Source organism: Ursus maritimus, unplaced genomic scaffold (genome assembly GCF_017311325.1).
Source record: "Ursus maritimus isolate PB19 unplaced genomic scaffold, ASM1731132v1 scaffold_2, whole genome shotgun sequence".
Taxonomy (NCBI): Eukaryota; Metazoa; Chordata; class Mammalia; order Carnivora; family Ursidae; genus Ursus; species Ursus maritimus.
The window spans coordinates 48296427-48315603 of NW_024424452.1; the positions used below are offsets into that span (position 1 = coordinate 48296427).

At 46.5% G+C, this 19177-nt stretch overlaps 1 long non-coding RNA gene across 3 annotated transcripts in view; it reads right to left on the bottom strand.

The window, feature by feature from the left end:
* LOC103658227 overlaps positions 1 to 19177 on the bottom strand; it is a 61776-nt gene that overhangs the window by 31215 nt on the left and 11384 nt on the right. Inside the window, exons 1-3 of one of the 3 annotated variants that reach the window (XR_567082.1) lie at positions 13497 to 14104; positions 10535 to 10697; positions 9556 to 9735 (exon numbers count right to left, since the gene is read on the bottom strand). This is a non-coding gene — a long non-coding RNA (uncharacterized LOC103658227). Of the gene's footprint in view, positions 1 to 8799; positions 10698 to 13496; positions 14105 to 19177 lie in introns of those variants that run through there. The other 2 variants (XR_005836312.1, XR_567081.1) reach the window with 2 other exon arrangements.

Genomic DNA, 19177 nt, shown 5'->3' on the forward strand with positions numbered 1-19177 from the left:
AACCGACATCAAGAGAGCACGTCCAAACATGTCCACGGGCCAACTTCACATCCCATCTCAAGACGGTCACTAGATCCTATAACACTGATATTAGTTCATGGTGGAAAATTGAGGCCTGGAAAGGTTAAACAAGGGACTGGCCAGAAGCACAGCCCCCAAAAGTCCACGTTTTTTCCTTTTCATGAAGCTGCCTCCCCAGGAAATGGTTAGTGACAGGGCCAAGGGCTCATCATGTATGCCTTGAGCGAAACAAAGGAGTGAGGCACACGGCTGCGGCCACCACTTCCCGCGGCCTTACCAAGCACCCAGCATCGTACCCAGCTTTGTATGCATTTTCTCACCAGGTCGACCCTCATGACAACAGGTCAGGCAGTCGCTGTTACCCTCGTTTTCCTGAAGCTCAGGCAGGCTAAGTACCCAGCTCAGGATCAGTTGATAAGAAGCCGAACGGTTGCTGAAGCCCAGGCTGCCTGAACGCAAAGCCCATGCCCCATGCTCTATGAGCTGCTGTCTTTCATGAAGTGCCAAACAGAAGGGCCGAGTGTGTACCAGTGTGATCCATGTCCCCGGACAGGCCGGAGGAGGGGAAAGGGAGAAGACAGGGGCGGCTCAACCCGAAGACCCATTCAGGACTCCCATCCGAGGCCCTACCCACGAGGCCAGCTGCCCCAAAACCCCCACGTGAATCCCACGTGATTCCCTGGATGTGCTCAGTATGACGGCTAAGAGCTCCTAGTATTCCCTGTTGACACGGCACGTAGGGGGGTGCCTTAAACAAAGCAGGGGCTCAGTAAGTGTTCAGTATCGCCTTCTACTGAAACCCCATCCCACCAGTCATTCCTACTCCGTTATGCGGACTTTGAGGGGTGACCACGGACCAGCTATCTCACTTCTCTGTGCCTCATGCCCACATCATACAGGGATAGAATGAGAGTAAAATGAGTGTCATAAGGGTACTACATCCTGGGAGAATTTTAGGCTTAGAGAAAAGTTACGAAGCTAGCACAGAGTTTCCACATACCCCTCACCCGGGGTCCCCTAAAGTTATCTCGCACTCCAGGGGTTCATCTGCCAAAACTAAGAAATTCCAAAACTGGAGCACCATGATTTAACTCCAGACTTCATTTGGGTGTCACCGGTTTTTCCCCTTTTTCTATTCCAGGATCTAATCCCACCTTTGCATTTAGGTTAACAATATGTCTAACATTTATTGGGCAAACCCATATATATCAACTCATTTCATGGCTGCAATCACCCTATGCAGTGGGTACTATTATTATTCTCCTTCCCCTTAGATAATGAAATTGAACCTTCAGAGGTTAAGTAACTTGCTCAACGTTACACAGCTAGTAAGACCAGACGTCAGGCCAGCTGCGTCTGACTATAGAGTCTTTCCCCCAGTGACCAACCAACACGGTCTCTCAGGAATTTAAATTACCAAGAAAGCCTTGGAAAAAGAAATCTAAACTGCAGTTTTTCACAATAACTTGTCCTCTAAAATCGCCTGGATCTTCCCACAAAAATAAATGAACAGAGCACCTCCCGGGACTGGCCCTAAGCACACCACAGAGAACAGGCCCAGAGAGCGAGCAGTCTGGCTTGGCAGAGACACAAGTCAAAGGGCAGGACGGAGGGGGAAGTGAAGGGTAGGCACGAGGTGCTAAGGGACACAGGAGGGGCACCTCACCCAGAAGTTGAAAGCTCCCTAGAGGAAGAGACATGTAAACTATGGCTTGAAGGTTGAATTGGGACCAGCCAGGCAACATGGCAGAGGCCTGAGTACTGAGAAGACATTCTAAGCAACAAGAACAGCGTGGGCAAAGCCTGGAATCAGGAAAGATCCTGGCATGTTGTGGCTGATTACAGAGTCCCAGGAAAGGAGAGGAGAACTAATAGCAGTGGGAGAAGCAAGGCCAGACCCTGGAAGGCCTTGTACATCCCTTGTGCTACTCCAGGTCACAACAGGCTATGCGACAATGACAGACAACGCCAAGGCCTCATTGGCTTAGCACAACAAACACCTATTTCTCACTCAGATAAAGTCTGATGCAGGTAGGTCAGCCGTCCTCCATCCTGTAACTACAGCTTCTAGAACGTGGGCCTGGGAGGCCCCTGCAGAAGAAAGGAGACGTATACTGGCCCACAGCTCTTAACTTCCTGGGCCTGGAAATGACACGTCACTTCCCCTCACATGTCACATGGCCCCCAACCTTCATGGCAAGCAATTGTAGCCTGTGTGCCAGGAAGACACGACACCACGGTAAACTACGTTCTGTGTCAACCCCACCATGCTCAGGAATTTGAAAGTTCCCCTGTGGCCCTGAGGTGCACTCGAAGTTTTAAGCACAAGAACCCTGTGGTCTAATTTGCATGTTAGGGAGCTCGGTCTGGCTGTAAGGTGAAGAAGCAAGCAGAGGGAGGGATGAAGCAAGGAGGCCAGCATAATTACAGTATCTGGAGCAAGCCATAAGGGTGACAGCGCAGGGACCGAGGCAGGGAACAGAGAAGCGGATGAATGTAAGAGTTTTGTCAGAGAGAGAGTTGACAGAATTCCCCGAGTGACTGCACATGGGAGGTGAGGGAAAGAGTGAATGGAAGATTAGGAGAAAGAGGAAGGAATTAGGGAAGGAGCCCAAATTTCTGACGACAGGGGAAGCACGGAAAATTAAATCCTTATTCTCTCTGCAATGGGAAGTCAATAGACAAGGCCTAAAACTAAAAAAATCAAATAGGACCAACATAACCATATTCTTTAGTGATATCAAAACAAAACAAAACAAAAATCAGCCAAAAGAGTTTCAAGTGTCTGCCTCCAGGGAGGAAAAAAACCCAGGGAAAATGGATGGAAGGCTGCCATTTTCTGCAACAAATTTTGTAGAAGTAGTACTCTTTAAATAAACTATATGCCTGTATATTTGATAAAAATGACTGCTTCTTTCAAAAGAAAAGACTGGTGCAGGGTGTTGCTACCTTCCGGGGCTGTCTTTGACCCCTTTATACAGAGGGGTGTCCACCAGGATTTCGAAGCGCCCCATGCTGGGGAGGGAGCTGTGCCTCATCCCTGCCGCATGTCTTCATTCACGCCGTGCCCCTGAACTTGATTCCCAGAAGAATCAGAGGGGGCTTTCTAAGGGAGACCATGGTTGGCCTAGCTCTTGAAAAGTCATAGAATTTCCCAAAGGACGGAGCACTTCAGATGGGTGGTGAGGGTGAAAGCCTGGAGGTGTGAGAGAGAGATCCGTTCTGGAATGATCGTCGCTCTGTTTGGCGACCCAGAAGACAAATGGGATGGAGACAGAAGCTCAATCGGGCAGCTGAGGGAACTGTTTGGTGCAGGGTATTCACACAATGAGGCCCATGGGCCACCTGCATTAGGGTCCTAAGGATCACTCAGCGCTTCTCTAGCCTCAGGAGGGGGATCAATCTGCATTACACTGTCTTCTCCCGGTGAATCTTGCATACACTAAAATTTGAGAGTCACTGGTCACGCACGAGGAGATAGGGTCCTAAAATAAAGTAGTGACTGTATGAATGGAAAGGAGGAAAAGGTCATCAGATCAGGGGCCTCTTGGATCCAGAGCTGGCCCCACCAACAGTCAGGGTAAGTGGCCCTATTGCCTGCAACACCCAACACTTCCTGCCCACCGTTCCCATCATTGCTGCCTCGTAAAGGAACCTCCATTTCACGCAACATGGGGTGAAAAGTACTGAACTCTAGTCTCAGCTTTTCCACTATGTGTATGATTTTAAGAAGTCATTTCATGGGTTGGGTCTCAGTTTCCCCAGCCATAACATGGGGTGGTTAGACAAGATTACCAAAGGTTACCTCAAATCTAACTTCCTGAAACAACTGCAGATGACATCCAGAATCTAAGAGAACTCCTAGAAATCAAACAAACAAAAAACCAAGAAAGAACCCCAATAGAAAAATTGGCCAAGAATATGAACAGGCAACTTATAAAAGAAGAAACCCCCCAAAAATGAACAAGCCTATAAAGAGGTGGTCATGCTCACTGTAATCAGAGAAATGCACATGAAAACAATAGGTGTCACTTTATACTTATTATTAGATTGGCAAAAAAACGGAAAGCTGGGTCGCGTCTCACTTGGCAGGGATGTGGGGCCTTGGGGACCCTGGTATGCTGCCGAAGGAGCGTACACGGGCACAGCCAGCCCGGAGAGCAGCCTGGAACCACTTACGTCAAATTAGGTGTGTGCTTCCCTATGACCTAGCAAGCCTGCTCAGGCCCACATGCGTCTCCCACAGAAACCATCACATAGGTCCATAATGGAACCCACATGACGACACCCAGTGCAGCAGGCTAGATGAATGAGCAGGTAAAATTTATAGAATGCTACAGAATAGTTACAAGCAACTGACTAGATGTGCATATGGCAACATGGATGGATCTTAAAAGCAATGCTGAGTGAAAAAAAAAAGGGGGGGAACCCTCTATAATACTCAAAACCCTGAGAGCACACAAATCCTTACAGTGTCCCACAAGGCCCTAGATGCTCTCCCTCCCAACCCCCACTCCCTTTACCTCCCTGACATCCTCTTCCAGCCCCATCCCCAGTGCTCACTCTGGCCCAGCCTCACCAGCCGCCCCGCTGTTGTTAATGCACACAGGGCAGTGATGCTGCAACAGGACCTTTGCATTGGCTGTTCCTTCTGCCTGGAATGACAAGTCCTCAAAATCCCCCTCCCCTCCCTACACACACACACACACACACACACACACACACACACACACTCGGTCCCCTTACTCTGCTAAATGTCTCCCTTAGATAATGATCAGTGTAATAAGTGAAAAGTAGTAAGTACTATCTCCCTACTCCCACCTTCACCACGAGAATGTGAGCACGATTTTTTGCCTGTTTGGCTCATAGATGCCTCCTAAGGCCTAGAACAGAGCCTTAAAAGAGGCACTTAAGAAATTTTTGTTGACAATTTGAATGATTACAGCACTATACCACTTACGCACAAGTCAAATGCACTTTTAAACACAGTCCATGGGTGTCATCCACTGAACGGTGAGTGAGCATGAGGGTAAACAGCATTACGTTTAAAAAGGGACGGGCACTGAGGAGGGCCTGAGCACTGGGTGTTATACGCAACTGAAGAATCATTGAACAGGGACACCTGGGTGGCTCAGCTGGTTGGGCATTTGCCTTCAGCCCAGGTCATGATCCCAGGGTTCTGGGATCGAGTCCCACATCGGGCTCCTTGCTGAGTCCCTCTGCCTGCCGCTCCCCCTGCTTGGGCTCTTTCTCTCTCTGACAAATAAATAAATAAAATCTTTATTAAAAAAAAAAAAAGAATCATTGAACATTATATCAAAAACTAATGATGTACTATACCTTGGCTAGTTGAATTTAAATAATAAATAAACAAATATACAAAAGATAAATAAGGGAGGGGCCTAGCATGGGAAAACGATGAGAAGGTGCCATTTGTTGAGGAGTGTGTGTCATCTAAGCTTGTATACCTGAGATGAACACAGGGAGGTGACAGGAAAGCAATGTCCGGTCCCCCTCCCCTCTGCCAATCGGTGCATCTGTTGGGAGCAGCCCTCCCTGCCTGAAGAAGCAAGCAAAGCCCCGGCTCTGGGAAGGACCCTCTGCTCCGTCTGCACAGCAGCCCTCTGTCAGATTTCAAGGTGGCAACGGAGCTGAGGATACTTCATTAGTGACAATGCATACAACTCTCCCAGCTGGTCAGTTTCCACAGAAGCAGGCCCTGCCGCGAGGAGGAGGGGACTGGGATCCACCCCGAACAGTACCTTATACTGTAGAAGGACTTGCAACTCACAAAGCCTTTCCACAGCCTTCAAAGATGTTACTCACTGGCCCATTGTATGGACACAAAAACTAAGGTTTTAAAAAGCTTAGCAGTTGCCCTGTTTCATCTGCCTAGTGCCAGCAGCGGGTCTTTTTGATGCCATGTTTTGTGTGTTCCCTACCAATTTAGTCTGCTTCTCTGCACAAAGAAGATGTCGATGTTAGGGAAATTGACCAAATTAATTCTCCCAGACTTGATTTTGCATGATTCTGCCGTCAGCTCTTTCCTGTTGCTAACTGCTGTTTGTCTCTACGATTCAAATTCAAAACCTGTGGACTTGACACAGGCTGTCTAAAAGCTAATGTTAGAAAATAAGGGCAAACAAATCATCTATTACTATTAAGACTTTAAAAGGATTATCTGTTCTTTGCAAGCAGCCAGACGGTGGAGACAGCACGCTGGCAATCTGCTCCAGCAACTACAGTCCTGATCTTGCTGAGGGGTGAGGCGGGACCCAGTGGGAATGTGGGGCGATCTGAAGGCAATGCTGGGTGTTTGACAAGGAGCAGATTAGGAAAGGGTGCAGGCTAACTGGTTTCTTAAGCAGACCAATTGTTTAGGCCAAGAGATTAACACTTAAGAACAATACAGTCTGGTAAATGACTTGGGGTCGACTAGGCTGCCAGTCCCTGTACTCACTGAGGCCACTGTGGACTCATTCCCAATAAGCACACTGGATCAGAACAGGCCTGATCCTTTGATCTGGTCTCCCTCAGATGCAGTCCATGCCTTCTAGTTCTTCTTCACCTCGCTGACCTTGGCCCAGTGTGGGCTCCGCACAGTGGGAGCTCTGTAAACCTCTCTGATCTGCAGCCTCACTGAAGCTCATACGGGAACCACTTTATAGGGAAACCCTGACACCTTACAAGTCTGCTACTAGGAAGCTTCTTTGGGATTATCAGTTTCCAGTGAAAACCCACTCGGGCTGCTCTCGTCTCAACCCCTCACCCCCACCCAACAAACACCAAGTAAAAAGAAATCACCATAATGATCAGTGTTATCTACACAGGAGCTGCACGGACCCTGAGCACATCACAATCTGTCTTTCTCATTTCCCCTCCAGTTAAAACCGCGATTGAACTCAGTGTGTAGTCCTAAACTTTAGAGATTATTAGAACCTAATACAATCCCTGGCACAAAGTAAGCCTTTGAAAAACGGTAACTTCGGGGAAAGGATGAGTCCTTTTAGCAGCCCCGGTAAGGGAAACCTTTCCCCTTCAGATGGGACTCAGACGACTAACGTTACCGGACACCTATCAGCTGCTTGACCTTACACAAGTCATTTCACCCCTTGAGACTTCAATTTTGTCATTCATAAAAATAAATGCCATGGACAAGAGCCATCCCTTCCACCTCCAAATTTTGACGTTTATGATTATGCATTTTAGTGCAAAAGAGCTCTACGAGCAGTGAATTTTGATTTCTCTAGCCCTTATGAAGGGCTTTTGCACTGTTTTATTTAAGCTCAAAAGGAAAAAAAAATGTTTGGAGAATGAGACAGAACTCTGCCCTCAGACCTTGAAACACGGGTGGAGAGTCACCCAAGCAAACAAGAACATTACAAGATACATCCTACGCACATAAAGATACATGAGCTGTAGCTCCTAGAAGAGAAAACAAATCTCTCGGCCTGGAGATGCCAGGGGGTGCTTCAGCAAGGAGGAAACACCAGAGCTGGGATTTCAAGGATGCAGGGCAAGGTAAGAACATGTCAAACAGAGGAAAACATGTGCAAAGTCCCCAAGAGAGGTAAGGGCATGACACACGGAAGGATCGGCAAGGGGAGAACACTGTAGCTACAGTATAGACAGGAGAAGCGTGTTGCGAAATAAAATGCGAGAGGCAGAAAAAAGCCAGATCATGCAGGATCCTGAGAGCGATGGAAACAGTTCTTATATTTATCCTAAAAATTATGGAAAGTCATTGAAGAGCTTTAAGCCAAAGGGAGATATGATCAGGTGTGAATCTTTTAAAAAATGACTCTGGTAGGGGGGCGCCTGGGCGGCTCAGTCGGGTTAAGCATCGGACTCTTGGTTTCAGCTCAGGTCAGGATCTCAGGGTCATGAGATCAAGTCCCAGGCAGGGCTCCATGCTGGGCATGGAGGCTGGTTAAGATCCTCTCTCTCCCTGTCCCTCTGCCCCTCCCCTTTCCCCCAGCCTCACACTCTCTCTCTCTCTCAAAAAAAAAAAAAAAAAAAAAGACTCTGGCTACAGCTATGCAGAAAACAAATTAGAAGGGGAACACTAGGATATAGGGGGACAGCTGGGGGAGAGAGTCCAGGCGAAGGAGGATCATGGTTTGGTGGTGGCGGCAGTGGGGATGGAGAGAAGTGGCAGATCAGAGAGGCCCTGAAGAGGTAAAGGCAAGGGAACTTGCAAAGGACTGGATAAGAGAGGGAGGGAGGAAAGGAGGTGGCAAGGATGAATTCTAGGTCTTTGTGTACACAGTTGGCTGGATGGTCTGGTCCTAGAGGGATACTTAGAGCGACCAGAGCTGGCTTTCATTATATTGAGATTTATATGGCACCACAGTAGAGATGCCAGGCGGTAGCGGGCGCTATCAGCGTGCTGCTCCAGGCACCAGAGTTGTGAACGCTGAGATGGGTTCCTCCACGCATAGTCAGCTAAAGCCACAGTTATGTATGAGATCACCTGGAGAAAAGAGTATACAAGGAGAAGAGAGCCCTAAGCAAGCCAACATGCAAATGAGTATTTAAAAAAAAAAAAAAGGATGAATCAGCAAGTGACTGAGAAGAATAAGAAGGAAGAAAAACAGGAAAATCTCTTCTCAGACTCTGACAAATTGTCTTTCATCAGTTCTGCTTTTAAAAAGAAAACCTGAAAAAGCAAATTGCCACAGCCAAAGGGAACGATTAAAAATAAAGAAACTCAACTAGTCCATGTATATAATGATTATTTCTTGGCTTACCAAGGACTGCCTCTATCAAAATTCTTACTTGTTAAGGTAGATTGTTTATTCATTCATAGAGCCCACAGCACGCTTCCCTTTAGGTAGACTATCCTTCCCCACCAGCTGACTTTGGGCTTGGCCATATGGCAACGGATGTGGGCAGATGTGATATGTGCCGTGTCCAAGCAGAAACTTAAAATATGCTTAATAGATTGGCTCCTGCTCTCTTGAGTTTCTGTCCTCCACTGTGAGAACAGCGTGTCTCTCCAACTGGGATCCTGAAATGAGAGGGTACAAAGAGCAGAACCCAACCCAGCGGAGCCCAACAAAGGCATGGTTAATTCAGCCCTCTGATACCACGAGCTAGAAATAATGTATGTGATTTTTAACCACCGAGCTTTGGGGGCTATTTGTGAGTGCAGCAAACGATGACTAAGCCACTTGTCCAGAGTGAGAATTCTTTAAAACTAAATGAATTATTTTTAACTCCTGTAGAAAGAAGCAAAGGTACTGTGTCTAGGACATATTACACACCTGGTGCTAATTGTCGTTTTAATCCTCACAACAATTATTTGCATGATTTTACATGAACAAACTGAGGCTCAGATAAGCTAAGTACATTCCCACGATTACAAAACTAGCAAAGAGTGGAAATGGAACAAAAAATTCATCTGATTCCAAAAGCCGATGCACTCTCCATATTGCCATATGAAAGAGTTTGCTAGAAATCAGACCCCGATCTCCTGCATGGGAAGCAAGGGAAAAGTGGGTGAGCCACCACTGCAGGCTCAGCTCTACTCACATCTGTGGGTAGTTGTGCTGTTGTTGAGCAAGCCCAGGGGAAGGACACAGCAGGAGGACCTCGGCAGCCCAGGATCTGAAATCTCACGTTGCCACGAGCTCCACCTCTCTCTCACCAATGCTACTGCAGCTCGGAACATGGAGGTTGTAAGGTGCAACTCAGGGATCCAGTCAGATCACACTAAAAATTGGGAACAAAGGTTGCCTTTCATCTTGGTCTCTACAGCCATGTAACCCAGGGTGATTTTCTTTTTAAAAGCTCACTATGATCAACCCCCATGAATTCAGCTTGGTTTTCCCATCTAATCCTTGGTGATGGAAACCACATCTGCCTTCCTGAATCTTGAGACAAAATTAAACCTTTAACGTGTTAAATACAAAAGATAAGCAAGATCTATTAATCACTTAAGAGCATCCATTTGTCCTTTGAGGAGTTTTATGCTCTGCCCGGAATTTATCGTTGCCTTGTCGATCAGTGAAGGTGGTGACGTGTAGTGGAAAAGCAGAGGCTTTGAAGTTAGAAAAGTCTGGCTTTAAATCCTGCTCTGCCTCTTACTAGCTTGTGACATTGGAACCTTGACTTTATCTCTCCAAACATCAGTTTCCTTGGTGTAAAACGTAGATGAGAAAAGCTAATTCAGTGAGTTGTCTGGAGATCAAATGAGATGGACTATTCACCTCTCCACTGTGGATCCCTGGCCTCTGCCTTGAGCTGCAAAGAAACTCAGCGGCCCGGATGAAAGCCCTAAAAGCAGCATCTTCCATCAGTGCTTCTTATCCCCCATGATGGCACACACAACACTGTATCATCACCACCATCATCACCACCATCACCATCGTCATTATCACCATCATCATCATCATCATCATCATCACAGGCACCAACAGTGTCTGACACCAGTGAACACCCACTATAACATTTTTCTAAGCTCTTCCACACATTACCTCTAACCCTACAAACTTGAAGCAAAATAAATTACATTATACTCATTTTAGAGATCAGCAAACTGAAAGGTGAAGTGGCTTGCCGAAAATCAGAGCTGGTCCTCCTCGTGCCTGTCTAGTGCCTTTCCCATTCACGGCACCACCTCCTGCTCCTGGGTGCTAACCTGTGTGTCTCTCTCCATGGTTTCAGTGAGACCTCTGAGAAAAAAGAAAAAAAAAAAAGAAAACAACAACAAAACACATTTTCCTATCAGGACCACACAAACTCTCAAAAAAAAAGTATTGATTAAAAGGCTTGTACACCAAAAACTACAAATCGTTGCTGAGAAATTAAAGGAGTCTAAATAAGTGGAGAAACATTCTGTATTCATGAATTGGAAAGCTCTATATTGTTGAGGTGGTCATTGACATCCGAATTGATCAATAAATTCAACAACACAAAAAAATCCCAGCAGGCTTTTTGCAGACATTGACAAGCTGATCCTGCTATTTGCATAGAAATGCAAAGAACCTAGAGCAGCCAAAACAATTTGGAACACAGTCGGAGGACTTATACTTCCTAAGTGCAAAACTCATCATAAAGCTACAGTAATCAAGCCAGTGTGGTACTGACCATAAAGATAAACATATACATCAATGCAATAAAATTGAGAGTCCAGAAATAATCCCTTATACTTATGGTCAACTGATTTTCAACAAATGTACCACGGCAATTCAAAGGGGAAAGGATAATCTTTTTAAAATACAGTGCTGGAACAACTGGATATCCACATGCAAAAAAAATTAATTTATATTCCTACTCACGCCATACCTAAAAATTAACTCAAAATTAACTAAAGCCTAGATGTAAGAGCTCAAACTATAAAAGAATTAGGAGAAAATCTAAGATGTCTAAAATCTAGAGGAAAATCTTTGTGACCTTGAGTAGATAAGACACCAAAAGCATGATTCAAAAAAGAAAAAATTGACAAAGTGGACTTAAAACCACATCACACTCCTTGGAATCAAAAAGACAGATAGTAACAAATGTTGGTGAGGATGGGGGGGGAAACTAGAACCTTCGTAAATTTCTGCTGGAAATGTACAATGGTGCAGCCACTTTCGAAAACAATTTGGCAGTTTCTTAAAAAGCTAAACATAAGGGGCGCCTGGGTGGCTCAGTCCGTTAAGCGTCTGTCTTGGGCTCAGGTCATGATCCCAGGGTTCTGGGATGGAGCCCCATGTTGGGGCTTTCTGCTCAGCAGGGAGCCTGGTTTTCCCTCTCCCCTTCCGCCTACCACTCCCCCGCTTGTGCTCTCTAGCTCTCTGTCAAATGAATAAATAAAATCTTAAAAAAAAAAAAAAAAAAAAAGCTAAACGTAAATTTACCATACAACCCAAGAAGTCCACTCCAAGCTCTTTCCTCAAGAGTAATGACAACATATGTCCACACAAAAGCTTGCACATGAGTGCTCATAGCAGCATTATTTCTAACAGCCCAAGAGTAGAACCGATCCAAACGTCAGTCAGCTGATGTATGGATAAATAAAACATAGCATATCCACACAATGTAACACCATTTAGCAATAGAAAGGAACAAAATACCCACATGGGCCACAAGTTGGATGAACCTCAGAAATGTTATGTTAAGTGAAAAAAAGCAAGACACAAAAGAGCAGACGTTGTATGGCTCCATTCATATGAAATGTCCAGAAAAGGCAAAACTATAGAAGTAGAATTCAGCTTTGCGGCTGCCTGGATCCTAGCTGGAACAGGAACTGACTGCAAACAGGAACTCAGGATCTCTTGGGGGTGATGGACATATTCTAAAACTGGATCGTGATAATGCTTGCACAGCCCTGGAAATTTACTAAAAGTCATTGGATTGTACACTTAAAGTTTATCGTAAATAAATTATACCTCAAAAAATACTATTTTTAAGAGGTCTTAATTCCTGTGCAAAACATCTCAGACAGGGGCGCCTGGGTAGCGCAGTCGTTGGGCACCTGCCTTCGGTTCAGGGCGTGATCCCGGCGTTATGGGATCGAGCCCCACATCAGGCTCCTCCGCTGGAAGCCTGCTTCTTCCTCTCCCACTCCCCCTGCTTGTGTTCCCTATCTGGTTGGCTGTCTCTCTGTCAAATAAATAAATAAAATCTTTAAAAAAAAAAAAAATCTCAGACAAAGTAGAGGAGGAAGCCTGGGTGGTCTGCTTGCCCAGCCTTCCCCACTTTCCGTTCTCCGGCAAGGACACCTGAGCCCCTCTCTCTCAGTGCCAAGAGCGATTTCCCCAGTTGCCTGCAGCAGCTGTGTCCAACTCCTCCACCTTAGTGACTCTTAACGGCCCCAATTCAGGCCTCTGGCAGCAAAGCTCACCTTGCGGAAATACTATAAGAGTTATAAATACTTTAGGCCCTTGGGGAGCCCTGTCAGTTCTCTGCTGTGGCACCAGTGACCTAGGGCAAGGAAAATTCTATTCCTAGGCACGCCAAGTGTCTGTGAGCAGGGTGGTGCAAGGCATTCTCAGATAATACATGTTCTCTCTTTCATGGCATGGTTTGGACCCTGAAGATACCCATCCATGTTCTCCTAAAAGCTAATTCCTACAAGTTAATTGTAGCCAACATCCCTGAAAAACAGGCGAATGCACATAATTAAAACTGAAGCCCATTCACCAGGTAGAGGAACTGGGGAGCCTGATTTTAGAGCAATTCCACCCTTCCCAACCTGGGTGGCATTGTAAAGCCACCTGGTAAGCTTTTTAAAAATACTATACCTGGGCACCACTACCACCCACCCCCTCCGCTCCCCCCCTGCCCCCCCCACATATCTGGATTTAACTGGTCTGGAATGGGGCCTGGGCTTCAGTACTGTTTTTTAAGTTCTGCAGTGATTCTACTGTGCATCCAGGGCTGAGAACCACCAGTTTTAGAAGGAGATGGTGTCAAAACAAGGTTTTTCACCAGTAACACTCGAGCCTTAGAAAGCAATTCTCCCTGAACAAGGACCTTCTCCTTACCTAGTAAGAGCAGCAGCTGCACAAAGCTAGCTGATGATGGACCCCAGGATGTTGTCATTTGCTGTGTAGACGCTGCCAATTTATCTCAGTTTATCCCAAATGAGTTCATGTTAAGTGTATGGATCTGTACATCCGTAATCACGACACCTGGAAGAAGAGCTAATGCTAATAACAACTGGTAGTGGAGAAGCGAAAAGAAACAGATAGTCTTTATTATCAGTGTTCAAGAACTTCCCTCTACAACAGGGACCAAGAATGAAACCAATCAGGACCTGGTACAATAGTAACACAATAGTAAATATTTAAGGCAATCAAGCATTAATCTTAGACATGAGTGATCACAAGAACTTAGGACAGAGACCCCTGCTGACTTGGGTGGACAAAAAAGCTTTGTGGATGAGGCAGAGTTCCAGCTGGGCTTGCAAGATTGATAGAATTTTAATTGGGGAAATGAAGGGACAATAAAAAATCATCACCAATAACAATCATTGCATAGTGCTTCCCGTAAAGCAGGCACTCCCAAGCATCATTTGATTTAAACCTCATTGGGGCGCCTGGGTAGCACAGTCGTTAAGCGTCTGCCTTCGGCTCAGGACGTGATCCTCGTGTTCCGGGATCGAGTCCCACATCGGGCTCCTCAGCTGGGAGCCTGCTTCTTCCTCTCCCACTCCCCTGCTGTATTCCTTCTCTCGCTGGCTGTCTCTCTGTCACATAAATAAATAAAATCTTAAAAAAAAAAAAAAAAACCTCACAACCACCTTATGGTCCTCATTTTACGGATGAGAATATGCGGGCTTGAAGAGGTTTTAAAGTGTGTTCACACTCCCAGTTCACAAGCAAGATTTGAACCCAGGTATCCCTGACTCCAGGATCCAGGCACCCAGGCCAAAGCAGAGAGACAGACAGGAATCCATCACTAGTGTGATACCATGCGAGGAATCTGCTCTGCCTAGAATGTTGGGCCCTTGTCACCAGGGCTCAGGGGAGAAAAGTGCTCAAAGGGGACGAGGTCAGACCATCCATGTGGCTCTGACATGCCATGACCAGAAAGGGGGGTACCCCCGATATTAAGCCAGCTGCAACAGAGAGCTGAATCCAAAGCCAACTCAAATGGGATTTCCTTTTTTCAAAATGCAAGACAAGAGAAGCACCCAAGCAGGTGAGCATGACTAGGGAAGCACAGGTCTGGAGATGCCCAAGGAGTGAGGTTTGGCCAGAGCCCACGGGAAATGCTGAGAACTGGGATGGGAGAGGACGCACTAAACACACGTCTGTGTTCAGGGCCCCTCCAGGACTGTGTGAGGAGCAGGGACACCCACAGGCAGTTCACAGAGAGCACGCGGAAAGCGACGGCAAACAGCTGAGCGCGGAGCGCGCCTTCCTTGGCTGAAATACTGGTTTCAAAACGCCTAGTTGTAAGGTGAGCCACTGTTATCAGGTGCCTGGTGTATGCTTTAACCCTGGGAGTGCACCCGTGTACGTGTAAGTGTCTGTGAAAGGCACGCAGAATGTGGGATCCCTGCCTGCAAGGAAGAAATGCTGCTTGGAGAAAGAAGGAATTCACACATAGAGAGAGTAAGTAGTATATATGAGTGATCTCCTCACATCACTGGATCCCAATGAACAGAAGCCTCAGAAGAAAGGGAATAAAGGAAGGATGCAAGCAAGGAAACGAGCGAGCGAGAGAGAGAGAGAGAGAGAGAGAAAGAGAGGGAGGGGTAGAAGGAGGGAGGGAGGAAGGGAGGAAAAAAGGGAGGGGCAGAAGGAGGGAAGGTGGAAGAGAGGAGGGAGAGGGAGAGAAGGGAAGAAAAGAAAGAAGGGAGGGAGAGAGAAACCCAACTTCACATAGACATTCATCCAGGCTGGTGGCCATCAAAGTGTAAACCCGGTACCATCTGCATGTCCCTGTGATAAGGTCCCCCAAGGTACCTCATCACAGGACAGACGCTTTGAAGTGGGACTTCAGAACTGGAGCCACTGGAGGAATTCCCCAGAGGACTCTTGGGCAGTCTGAAGTCTGAGGACTACTGGTGTGGGCACTGCCAGTGATCAGTCCACATGCTCAGCCCCTACACCTGCCGCTCCATCTCTAGCTACCAACTGAACAGGACGATCTCATGTTCGGAATGGTGGGCCCAAAGCTAGGTGAAGTCTTGAGCCATCAGATAAGGGTGAATTACATTCACAGGAAAGCACGGTCTTCAGAGTGAGGCAGATTCCAACTCGAATCCCACTTCCACTTCTTCCCAGCCACGAGATTTTAGGCAAATTACTTAAACCCCCTAAGTGTCATGTGTCTCATCTGTAAAATCGTCAAGACACTGTCAACCGCGATCATCAGGCAGGACCTGCTTCTGCCTTGCAACTGCCTTTCATTTGCTGACTTTGAAGCCTGGACATCTTAGAAGGATTCTTCAAGGGCTAACCCTAGTTAGACATCAAAAATGCAGTGCCCTTAAGGATTTCATCTGTTTGATCTTACTTGTTGCTCAGAACATTCTGCTGACACCATGGCTTCCAAGCCTTCCCACATGCATTTCTATCAGAAATACACACACACACACATACACACACACACACACACACAGCCCTGTACACCCTCCTTATTCCTGTAGGCTCCCATGCATTCTCTACATCCTGCTCAAGCGTCCTCTCTACTGGACAATTTTCCCAGACCCCGCACCCCTGCCCCACCTCAACCATACCCCCCGCCTATGACTGCTCACAGAACTTGAATCTGAAAGAGCTCCACAGGTCTGATCTCACCACATTATGATGACAGATCTGCTGCTGTCTCTCCCCACCAGATGATGGAGTCCCCAAGGAGAAACATCTACTGATCTCTGTGACCCCAGGACTTAATATCATGCCTAGTACGCAGAAGCGCTCCACGATTTGTTGGGTTAAATATATTCTATATGTAAAAGATGAAATTATGAAACTGATTTTTTAAAGTGTTACAACTTACTACTCATACCATAGTTTTCAAAAAGCCAGTTTAAGTCAGGGGAGAAAATAATCACGCTAGTTTAGTGTGCTGGGGTTTTAAAAAATCTGAATCACAGTTGCTCAGCTTGTTCCCCCTCCCTTATTCATTAAATTTGGCTCTGAATTACAGAAATTGCTCTGATAAAAGGAAGATTTTCCACCATTGAAAATATCAACAAGACTGTCTCTGACTCCGAAGGCAATTCCAGTCAATGCAGCAAACACTGATCGAGTATAAAACACTAAGCTAGGCCCTGTAATTTGTAATTCTACAAAAAGAATCCTTCCAAAGTCATCGATGGACCCTCCCAAGGTGCCTACCTCCTGGTTGGCTGATGGGTTCTTCCTTAGACCATCTCCTGGCGTCTGCCTTTTTATCTGAGTTTTGATACAAGCAGCAAGAGCCACATGCCTGTACCTGGGCACGACCCAAGCTTCCCTTGCTGTCCAAATCCAAATTGCCCCCTTTATGAATCACTGTCCGTGACCTTTTCCAGCCATTTCCTCTGCCTGAGTTTACCTTTTCCATTCAAACCATTAGTAGCCACTTTCAAAATTCTACTCAAATAATAGCTACCATTTCCTGAGTGGATCTGTGTGCCAAGCACCCTATTAGAGGTTTTATGTACAAGCTCTCCCTTTAAATCCCAACAACACTATGATACACATACTGTAAGTACACAAGTCACGTAGTAAGTGCTGGAGCCAGATGTGACTCCAAACCCCACGCTCTGAGCCACAGAGGCACACACACCTGCAGGAGCTCATGAAATATTCACGTACCACCCTGTGGATGAGGTAGTCGTCCATTTTACAGATGAGGAAACAAATGGATGAATTCCAAATTATTTAAGCCACTCCAGCGACTTAGCCACCTCAGCTCTCTGCGGGCAGGCGTCTTGCCAACACAGACAAAACTGTGGCCAGCCGGGAGGAGGGCAGAGCTGAGATCAAAGGTGGCTGGAGATGGTCCCCTGAGATACAATCAAGCCTCACTCATGTATCTGTGGTCTTTTCAGTCACAGGAGCATTAAACTGTGATTTTTACTTTAGCTAGTGTGACTTCTCTTCTTAACTGCTGTTGGCAACCCAAGCGGTCCTATCTCGTACGAAAATGAACAGCGCAGGTGAGACCATCAAATAACGCGGTTGACTTTTTAAAAGCTCACATGCCAAAATTTATTCATCCAAATGAGAACGATTCCTTTCCAAAGAGTCATCTCAGGGGCAAGGAAGTTGCCAGTAAATAGGCAAGCAAAGGGGAGGAGATTGACGTATCTACAAATCGCAAATATTTGTAATTACAGCATTAATCAAGCGCTGAACAGTATTTTGGAAAGAGCAACGTACATCACTCTGCAAGCGCCGTTGCTTCAGGTCGTAGCAGGAAGTAGCTCAAGGGACAGGAAAGTAAAGTACTTCTCCTAGTCCCATTCACACTGCAAGCTGGTGCTCGCTCAGCACAAGGCCAGCGCACTCTGGACATTAGTGACTAATCAGTGTCCTTCCAGGGAACTAACAGCCTTGAAACCAGCAGTTAAAATCCCAATTCTCAGCAAAACGAGGCCCCAAATCCCCAGACAAGTCACATGCCAGAGTCTACCTTTGGCCTCAGAGTTTCCCATTCCCCGCCGTGACTGGGCTGAGACGCACTAGACCCTCTCTTGGGACAAGGTCAGCAGTTCAGCTAAGGCAGCACATTTCCATACCCAGTTCCCGACCCATGCCCGGCACTGCCGCCCAGACTATGACACCAGTGGAAGTGAGTCATAGCACCACGCTTCCTCACCACGAGCCATGAAATGGGGGGAAATTGCAAAAAATTCTCCCTTTAGAGCTTTGCTATTTCTCCTCCTGTGAACAAATTGATATTTGTGACCATTATGTAACCATGGGAGGATCACATTAGCACCAAGAATTACCTGCGTTTAAGAAGAAAATAGAGGGGCGCCTGGGCAGCTCAGTCGGTTAAGCATCTGACTCTTGATTTCGGCTCAGGTCATGATCTCAGGAACGTGGGATCGAGCCCTGCATCAGGCTCTGCACTGAGCAGAGAGTCTGCTAGAGGTTCTCTCTCTCTCCCTCTGCCTCTCCCCCAGGTGCTCTCTCTCTAAACAAATAAAATCTTTAAAAAAAAAAAAAAAAGGAGGAGAAGAAGAAGAAGAAAATAGGAACTTCCAAAGTAAAGACCCTCAGAATTCAAATCTGGGGGTCTTTGCCTCAAGCCAATCTGTGACCTCCACCAACGGAGCTGAGATGAGAGGAAAGTTCTGGTTGACCCTGTTGAACTTGGACTAAACACACTGTTGACCCTTTTCCCCTGCACAGGAGAGTGAACACCCAGATTAACACCTTGGGCTTTTAGCTCATATAACACACATAAAGCTGTAGAGAGATAATGAATCCAAAGAAAGAATAAACTGGTCTTTGAAGAAATCTGGAAAGAAATTAAAACCTTTGCTGGAATTTCTTTGAAGGGCACCAAGGGAGCATTCCATTCATGATAATAATAAAACTTCTCCGGACTGCCTTTCCCCATCCCCTTCGTACTCTCTCACAGAGCACAGACACACTACACAGGTCATGTTCCACACTCCCCATCTGCCCAAACATGCTCTCTCAAACCTCAGCCTGCATTGGTGGTCATCCCCCTTCCTGTTTCCCTTTCTCAAATGCCCTCCTTTCCCTCCACG